Source organism: Oncorhynchus kisutch, unplaced genomic scaffold (genome assembly GCF_002021735.2).
Source record: "Oncorhynchus kisutch isolate 150728-3 unplaced genomic scaffold, Okis_V2 scaffold816, whole genome shotgun sequence".
Classification (NCBI taxonomy): domain Eukaryota; kingdom Metazoa; phylum Chordata; class Actinopteri; order Salmoniformes; family Salmonidae; genus Oncorhynchus; species Oncorhynchus kisutch.
This window is the reverse complement of record NW_022262761.1, coordinates 229-11422: the sequence shown is the minus strand read 5'-3', so window position 1 is coordinate 11422 and position 11194 is coordinate 229. Positions and strand designations below refer to the sequence as shown.

Here is an 11194-nt window from a genome sequence, read left to right as displayed (position 1 = left end):
TACTATACTATACAACACACATCCCCAACTCAGATTACTATACTATACAACACACATACCCAACTCAGATTACTATACAACACACATCCCCAACTCAGATTACTATACTATACAACACACATCCCCAACTCAGATTACTATACAACACACATCCCCAACTCAGATTACTATACAACACACATCCCCAACTCAGATTACTATACTATACAACACACATCCCCAACTCACATTACTACACTATACAACACACATCCCCAACTCACATTACTATACAACACACATCCCCCAACTCACATTACTATACAAACACACATCCCAACTCAGATTACTATACAACACACATCCCCAACTCAGATTACTATACTATACAACACACATCCCCAACTCAGATTACTATACTATACAACACACATCCCCAACTCAGATTACTATACTATACAACACACATACCCAACTCAGATTACTATACTATACAACACACATCCCCAACTCAGATTACTATACTATACAACACACATCCCCAACTCAGATTACTATACAACACACATCCCCAACTCAGATTACTATACTATACAACACACATCCCCAACTCACATTACTATACTATACAACACACATCCCCAACTCAGATTACTATACTATACAACACACATCCCCAACTCAGATTACTACACTATACAACACACATCCCCAACTCAGATTACTATACAACATACATCCCCAACTCAGATTACTATACAACACACATCCCCAACTCAGATTACTATACAACACACATCCCCAACTCACATTACTACACTATACAACACACATCCCCAACTCACATTACTATACAACACACATCCCCAACTCACATCACTATACAACACACATCCCCAACTCAGATTACTATACAACACACATCCCCAACTCAGATTACTATACTATACAACACACATCCCCAACTCAGATTACTATACTATACAACACACATCCCCAACTCACATTACTATACAACACACATCCCCAACTCACATTACTATACTATACAACACACATCCCCAACTCAGATTACTATACAACACACATCCCCAACTCAGATTACTATACTATACAACACACATCCCCAACTCAGATTACTATACTATACAACACACATCCCCAACTCAGATTACTATACAACACACATCCCCAACTCAGATTACTATACTATACAACACACATCCCCAACTCAGATTACTATACAACACACATCCCCAACTCAGATTACTATACTATACAACACACATCCCCAACTCAGATTACTATACTATACAACACACATCCCCAACTCACATTACTATACAACACACATCCCCAACTCAGATTACTATACTATACAACACACATCCCCAACTCAGATTACTATACAACACACATCCCCAACTCAGATTACTATACTATACAACACACATCCCCAACTCAGATTACTATACTATACAACACACATCCCCAACTCAGATTACTATACTATACAACACACATCCCCAACTCAGATTACTATACTATACACCACACATCCCCAACTCAGATTACTATGCTATACAACACACATCCCCAACTCAGATTACTATACTATACAACACACATCCCCAACTCACATTACTATACTATACAACACACATCCCCAACTCACATTACTATACTATACAACACACATCCCTAACTCAGATTACTATACTATACAACACACATCCCCAACTCAGATTACTATACTATACAACACACATCCCCAACTCAGATTACTATACTATACAACACACATCCCCAACTCAGATTACTATACTATACAACACACATCCCCAACTCAGATTACTATACTATACAACACACATCCCCAACTCAGATTACTATACAACACACATCCCCAATTTAGATTACTATACTATACAACACACATCCCCAACTCAGATTACTATACTATACAACACACATCCCCAACTCAGATTACTATACTATACAACACACATCCCCAACTCACATTACTATACAACACACATCCCCAATTTAGATTACTATACTTACAACAGACATCCCCAACTCAGATTACTATACGATACAACACACATCCCCAACTCAGATTACTATACTATACAACACACATCTCCAACTCAGATTACTATACTATACAACACACATCCCCAACTCAGATTACTATACTATACAACACACATCCCCAACTCAGATTACTATACTATACAACACACATCCCCAACTCAGATTACTACACTATACAACACACATCCCCAACTCAGATTACTATACTATACAACACACATCCCCAACTCAGATTACTATACTATACAACACACATCCCCAACTCAGATTACTATACTATACAACACACATCCCCAACTCAGATTACTATACAACACACATCCCCAACTCAGATTACTATACTATACAACACACATCCCCAACTCAGATTACTATACTATACAACACACATCCCCAACTCAGATTACTATACAACACACATCCCCAACTCAGATTACTATACTATACAACACACATCCCCAACTCAGATTACTATACTATACACCACACATCCCCAACTCAGATTACTATACTATACAACACACATCCCCAACTCAGATTACTATACTATACAACACACATCCCCAACTCACATTACTATACAACACACATCCCCAACTCAGATTACTATACTATACAACACACATCCCCAACTCAGATTACTATACAACACACATCCCCAACTCAGATTACTATACTATACAACACACATCCCCAACTCAGATTACTATACTATACAACACACATCCCCAACTCAGATTACTATACTATACAACACACATCCCCAACTCAGATTACTATACTATACACCACACATCCCCAACTCAGATTACTATGCTATACAACACACATCCCCAACTCAGATTACTATACTATACAACACACATCCCCAACTCACATTACTATACTATACAACACACATCCCCAACTCACATTACTATACTATACAACACACATCCCTAACTCAGATTACTATACTATACAACACACATCCCCAACTCACATTACTATACTATACAACACACATCCCCAACTCAGATTACTATACTATACAACACACATCCCCAACTCAGATTACTATACTATACAACACACATCCCCAACTCAGATTACTATACTATACAACACACATCCCCAACTCAGATTACTATACAACACACATCCCCAATTTAGATTACTATACTATACAACACACATCCCCAACTCAGATTACTATAATATACAACACACATCCCCAACTCAGATTACTATACTATACAACACACATCCCCAACTCAGATTACTATACAATACACATCCCCAATTTAGATTACTATACTTACAACAGACATCCCCAACTCAGATTACTATACGATACAACACACATCCCCAACTCAGATTACTATACTATACAACACACATCCCCAACTCAGATTACTATACTATACAACACACATCCCCAACTCAGATTACTATACTATACAACACACATCTCCAACTCAGATTACTATACTATACAACACACATCCCCAACTCAGATTACTATACAACACACATCCCCAACTCAGATTACTATACTATACAACACACATCCCCAACTCAGATTACTATACTATACAACACACATCTCCAACTCAGATTACTATACTATACAACACACATCCCCAACTCAGATTACTATACTATACAACACACATCCCCAACTCAGATTACTATACTATACAACACACATCCCCAACTCAGATTACTACACTATACAACACACATCCCCAACTCAGATTACTATACTATACAACACACATCCCCAACTCAGATTACTATACTATACAACACACATCCCCAACTCAGATTACTATACAACACACATCCCCAACTCAGATTACTATACAACACACATCCCCAACTCAGATTACTATACTATACTTGACCAACATATGTTATATTATAACAACTTAAATTACTTAGGATAAAAGCAGACAATATTGCTACTCCAATTTGACACATTTTCAATTTAAGCCTACTAGAAAGCATGTGCCCTCAGTCCTGGAGGGAAGCTTCAGTCATTCTGCTACCCAAGAATAGTAAATAGTAAAAATTGTGTTTGACCAGATACAATGCTATTTCACAGTAAACTAAATGAAAACAGCATTTCAGCATGCTTATAGGGAAGGACACTCAACAAGCACAGCACTAACACAAATGACTGATGATTGGCTGAGAGAAATTGATGATAAAAATGATTGTGGGTGCTATCTTGTTAGACTTCAGTGTAGCTTTTGACATTATCGATCATACTGTGCTGCTGGAAAAACGTATGTGTTATGGCTCTACACCCCCTGTTATAATGTGGATAAAGAGTTACTTGTCTAACAGAAGAGAGAGGGTGTTCTTTAATGGACGCCTCTCAAATATAATCCAGTTAGAAACAGGAATTCCCCAGAGTAGCTGTTTAGGCCCCTTGCTTTTTTACATTTTTACTAACGACATGCCACTGACTTTGAGTAAAGCCAGAGTGTCAATGTATGCGGATGACTCAACACTATACACGTCATCTACTACAGCAACACTATCAACAAGCAGGTCCTACAGGCCCTGGTTTTGTCGCACCTTGACTACTGTTCAGTCGTGTGGTCAGGTGTCACAAAGGACTCAGGAAAATTGCAATTGGCTAAGAACAGAGCAGCACGGCTGGCCCTTGGATGTACACAGCTAAATCATATATGTTGTAGTCTGTCCAAATGGATAATCACACAGACTGATCTCAGTTAATTCATACTGTATGTTGTAGTCTGTCCAAATGGATAATCACACAGACTGATCTCAGTTAATTCATACTGTATGTTGTAGTCTGTCCAAGAGGGGAATCACACAGACTGATCTCAGTTAATTCATACTGTATGTTGTAGTCTGTCCAAGAGGGGAATCACACAGACTGATCTCAGTTAATTCATACTGTATGTTGTAGTCTGTCCAAGAGGGGAATCACACAGACTGATCTCAGTTAATTCATACTGTATGTTGTAGTCTGTCTAATAATTAAATCACACAGACTGATCTCAGTTAATTCATACTGTATGTTGTAGTCTGTCCAAGAGGGGAATCACACAGACTGATCTCAGTTAATTCATACTGTATGTTGTAGTCTGTCTAATAATTAAATCACACAAGACTGACAGCCTGTAATTTTATTAAAAGCATTCAGTTGATTACATGGCAGTTTAGAGAGCAACATCACAACAATAATCTACTTCATAATCAATATCATAACATTTATAATCAATAACATCATGAGGTAAACAACAACAAACCCCTTTATTAAAAAATGTTTCAAAATACAAAGAATGAACAGATGATTATAATAATACCTGGACTAATAATGGAAACACTTCAAGATAAAGAATCTAAGAGACACTAAATAAGATAAAGAATCTAAGAGACTAAATAAGACAAAGAATCTAAGAGACACTAAATAAGATAAAGAATCTAAGAGACTAAATAAGACAAAGAATCTAAGAGACACTAAATAAGATAAAGAATCTAAGAGACACTAAATAAGATAAAGAATCTAAGAGACACTAAATAAGATAAAGAATCTAAGAGACACTAAATAAGATAAAGAATCTAAGAGACACTAAATAAGATAAAGAATCTAAGAGACACTAAATAAGATAAAGAATCTAAGAGACACTAAATAAGATAAAGAATCTAAGAGACACTAAATAAGATAAAGAATCTAAGAGACACTAAATAAGATAAAGACATGAAGACAAAAGCAGAAAAGCATTTATTTTATCAATCAATTTCAGTCACTAAATAACTGAATAATGGTGTTTGCAGTCACTCCTTTTAGATTTCTTCCAAGGTTCTAGAAAGATAAACTAATTCTGAACTTGTTATTAAAATTAAAACCACTTCAGGTTTGTCACCACATTTTAAACACCAGTCCACTGCTGACCATCGATTTAAAACACACAATTGATCTAAGATCAGCATGTAGGGTCAGCTTCATTCTCCTCCTACTCCGTCCCCTGGGCTGCTCTCTCCTCTCCCGGTCCAGCTTCAGATCTGGAGCTCAGAGAGACCATCTCCATGGCATTGACATAAAGATCCATGCTGCTCACCCTGTTCACTCTCTTCTGCCTCCTGGTGGGCTAGGGAGACACAGCACCTACAGTCAGACATTTACTCTCTAGTATCTCCATTCTCTCCCTCCCTCTCCCTCTAGTTTATATGACTTGTAACGTCTGAGTAAATGTCGATACCTTGTAGTACAGGTAGGAGGTGGTGATGGCTGTCAGTAGGGTCAGCAGCACTACAACGTGTCTGATGATGAAGGCTGGCAGAGGAGAGGCTGCAAACAGAAACACCTTTGATGAGGGGACTGATCATCATCACATAGATCTGTGGGAAATCTGTCAATGACAAAGTTATAAGTCTGGTTCATGTTCAGTTACCTGTGATGGCGAGGGAGAGGAGCTCACTCTCAGAGGAGAAGTTATGAGAGAAAACATAATTGTCATAAACACAGCTGTAGGTCCCTTGGTGGGAGTCATCTGCAGCAGGGAAGAGGAAGGCAGCAGAGTGATTGACAGCTGGCTGGGTCTGGGTTCTGTTGGAGCCGGTGAACGTGAGGAGGAAGGAGCCTCCTGGGTACTGTGGCTGAGTGGAGCAGGTGATGGTGAAGTTGTAGCCCCTGAACATCTCAGGCCCCTGGTGGCCCCTGAAGACCCCTCCCATTGGGTCAGTCAGGAAGATATCAGGCTGGACCAGGAGATCTGTAACAATAAAAGAGAACAAGAAAAACCTCTTCAACTAGTTTCCTATAGATATGACAATAACATCAGCATGTAACAGTGCCAGCCACCCTCCCTCACAGGGAAACATGAGTAGTGGGCCTACAGTCACTGAGACAACATATGTTGATATCAGGCTGAAGCAGGACATCTGGAACAAGAGGAGAGAAAAAGACAACGGAGCTCCTCAACTACTTTCCTCATTTAGATGTGACAATAACATGACATGTGACAGTGGTAGTGAGTAGAGACATTCACTGAGGTAACACTCAAATACAAAGCATTCTGGGATATTTAAGTTGTATTTGATTCCTACTTGACTGAGTGATCTATTTAGTAAAGCAGACTGACAAGTTTAACAGTCATCATGAGAGGTGCAGAGGAAGTTGTATGAATGAAGGAAATCAGTTGAATATAATTATAATATGTTGATATTACCTGAGCAGATCACTGTGAGTCCAGGAAGGAGATCATAACTTCTCCAACACTCCCTCAGTGAAGAATCATCCCCAGAACATCTAACTCCAATCCCTCCAGTGGTGTTTCCAGGTAGTACTGAAACAGTGGAGCCACAACCCATCTGTCTACACACTACTGCAGATAAAAACATCCTGGTAGTGCCCCAGTCAGCAGCTCCCACAGTACTCCACTCTCCCTGGTCGTACCACTCCACTCCACCAGCACAGCGACTGCCTCCTCCCACCAGCCTCACATCATCAGGCTCTGAGAAAAGAAAAGAGAGAGACAGTAATCTTTCTATTTTCTCACTAAAACACACCTATATTGTCTCTCATATTCTTCATTCCAGGTGAGAAACAATGTTGATTGAGTGACAAACTGTTTCTTACCTGAGCAGGTGAGTCCAACAGCATTACCAGGTAGGCAGGTGTTGTTCTCTCTGTCTGAGGTGTCGCAGTCCAGGAGAAGGGACTCTTTGCCTTTACACTGGAACTCTTTATCCCAGGTCTGACCCCCACCTTCTCCATAGAGCCCCCCCTGTAGAGCTGCAGGAGTCCCACAGCCAAACTCCACACAGACTACCTCTGCATCCTGCCGGTCAAAGTCAGCTTCACACACTGAGGCCCAGGACTGATTGGACTTCACCTCCACTCTCCCAGAGCAGAGACCATCTCCATCCACAAGCCGCACAGACTCTGGAGAAAAAGAGTTGGTTGAACATTCAATCAGTTTTGTTGATGACATTGTCAAGGACTAAACCCAAATATGTTGGGTAAAAGATAGTAGTTTGCTATGTTTGATACTGTAAGAGGTAGAAATGGGTTCTTAGTCACTCAGGATCGGGTTGGGAATAATGCAGGCAGGAGACAGGAATAAGTTCACTTCACTTTATAGAAAATAAACAGCTGGACATCCATCAGGCAGCTTCACTTCAGTACCATCTGATCTACAAGGTCTGATACTATATGGCAGGGTCAGGATGGGCCAAGAGTAGAAAAGGTTACTGGTTATGATGACATCACTGGTGAGAACTCAGTGATAAAAATATATTTGATCTCTCCCATATCTCCCTCTTCCTCTCCTCCTCCCTCCTCCTCTCTTTGTGACAGTGGTAGTGAGTAGAGACGTTCACTGAGATAACACTCAAATACAAAGCATTCTGGGATATTTAAGTGGTATTTGATTCCTACTTGACTGAGTGATCTATTTAGTAAAGCAGACTGACAAGCTAAACAGTCATCATGAGAGGTGCAGAGGAAGTTGTATGAATGAAGGAAATCAGTTGAATATAATTATAATATGTTGATATTTCCTGAGCAGATCACTGTGAGTCCAGGAAGGAGATATAATACATGGACTAAAGTATGTGGAACTCAGCAGTGAGTTTTACAACAGAGGATTATTTTTACGCTCTACGTGGTTCAGCACTCAGTGGTCCATTCTGTGAGCTTGTGTTGTCTACCACTTCACGGCTGAGCCGTTGTTGCTCCGAGATGTTCCACGTTGAAATTCTATGACATCTTCAGTAAGGACATTTTACTGCTGATATTTGTCTATGGAGATTGCATGGCTGTGGGCTCAATTTGATACACCTGTCAGGTGTGGCTGAAATAGCCGAATCCACTGATGTCCACATACTATTGGCCATATAGTGTATCTTGTTATTACCTGAGCAGATCACTGTGAGTCCAGGAAGGAGATCATACGTTCTTCTACACTCCCTCAGTGAAGAATCAGACCCAGAACAGGAAACTCCAAACCCTCTAGTGGTGTTTCCAGGTGGTACTGAAACAGTGGAGCCACAACCCATCTGTCTACACACTACTGCAGCTACATCCCTCTGGTCCCAGTCATCAGCTCCCACAGTCCTCCACTCTCCCTGGTCGTACCACTCCACTCCACCAGCACAGCGACTGCCTCCTCCCACCAGCCTCACATCATCAGGCTCTGAGAAAAGAAAAGAGAGAGACAGTAATCTTACTATTTTCTCACTAAAACACACCTATATTGTCTCTCATATTCTTCACTCCAGGTGAGAAACAATGTTGATTGAGTGACAAACTGTTTCTTACCTGAGCAGGTGAGTCCAACAGCATTACCAGGTAGGCAGGTGTTGTTTTCTCTGTCTGAGGTGTCACAGTCCAGGAGAAGGGACTCTTTGCCTTTACACTGGAACTCTTTATCCCAGGTCTGACCCTCACCTTCTCTATAGAGCCCCCCCTGTAGAGCTGCAGGAGCCCCACAGCCAAGCTCCCCACAGACTACCTCTGCATCCTGCCGGTCAAAGTCAGCTTCACACACTGAGGCCCAGGACTGATTGGACTTCACCTCCACTCTCCCAGAGCAGAGACCAGCTCCATCCACAAGCCGCACAGACTCTGGAGAAAAAGAGTTGGTTGAACATTCAATCAGTTTTGTTGATGACACTGTCAAGGACTAAACACAAATATGTTGGATAAAAGATAGTAGTTTGCTATGTTTGATACTGTAAGAGGTAGAAATGGGTTCTTAGTCACTCAGGATCAGGTTGGGAATAATGCAGGCAGGAGACAGGAATAAGTTCACTTCACTTTATAGAAAATAAAACAGCTGGACATCCATCAGGCAGCTTCACTTCAGTACCATCTGAACTACAATGATCTGCCCATGAACATCTCCCATAAACCAATATGACAAACACAAATATAATGTTTAAATACATCTGACATCTCTCCCCTCTATTTAAATGAAATAAAAACACATAAAACATGATACATGGTAATATTGTATAATGTATAAATAAATCTCTCAATATGACCAGTCTCTTACCTGAACAGGTCACATGATGATAATATCCACCATCACAGACAACCATGTTCTTCTATGATGTCACACTGTCTAATAGAAGACTCATCTCCACTACATCTCAACATCGTTACTCCTCTTCTTCCATCTTCAACCAGAGGTCCTCTAAGATTCAGATACAGGATTCCCACAGTCCATCTCTCTACACACAACCTTAATCTCGCTCATCATGTCCCACCACCCAGGACATAGACCTGTCCACTCTCCCTCATAGAAGACTTCCACTGTCCCAGAACAGGAAGTGATCCCACCCACCAGTCTGACTGAGAGTTCAGCTGTAAACACAGAGAGGAAAACACAGTGGTGAGGACAGATGATGACAGTGATTCTGTTATTCTAACAGCAGTGATGCTTTGTGGTTGACAAGTATTAGTAGTTCCATAAAACACTACTTGTTATTGGGGTTTAGAATGGTTTGTATGGACACATGAATTTCTCCATGTGGGATAATAAAGTTGACTAATATTGAACTGCTATAATCACTGTAGATTTATACTCTACCTACCTGGTGGACTGACGCTTTGAGCCTGGAGATCTGAGGAGAAAGAGAGAGACAGAGACAGAGAGACAGAGAGAAACAAAGGAGAAAGGGAGGAGTCAGAGGAAGAGAGAGACAGAGGTTAAATGAACATCAACATGACCTTTCATGATGTGATGGGAAGACAGGCTTATCGTTGGTATGGTGCAACAACACCCATGTGTACATACACTATATATACAAAAGTATGTGGACACCCCTTCAAATTAGTGGACTCTATTTCAGCCACACCCCTTCCTGACAGATTGTACAAAATCAAACACTCAGCCATGCAATCTCCATAGACAAACATTGGCAGTAGAATGGCCTTAATTATGAGCTCTGTGACTTTCCATCCCTTCTCCCCCTCTTCTCCTCTTCTTCCCTCTCATCTCTTCTTCTCTTCTCTCCTCTCCTCTCATCTCCTCCCCCCCCCCTCTCCTCTCCTCTTCTTCCCCTCCTCTCCCCCTCCCTCCTCTCCTCTTCTCTTCTCCCTCCCCTCCTCCCTCTCTCTCTCCCCCCTCTCTCCTCCTCTTCTCTTCTCCCC

General features: G+C 40.7%; 1 pseudogene; it reads right to left on the bottom strand.

Moving 5' to 3' along the window:
• Positions 1 to 5712: 5712 nt before the first annotated feature.
• On the bottom strand, positions 5713 to 9656 carry LOC116362209 (CD5 antigen-like; annotated as a pseudogene).
• Between the last annotated feature and the right edge of the window lie 1538 nt (positions 9657 to 11194).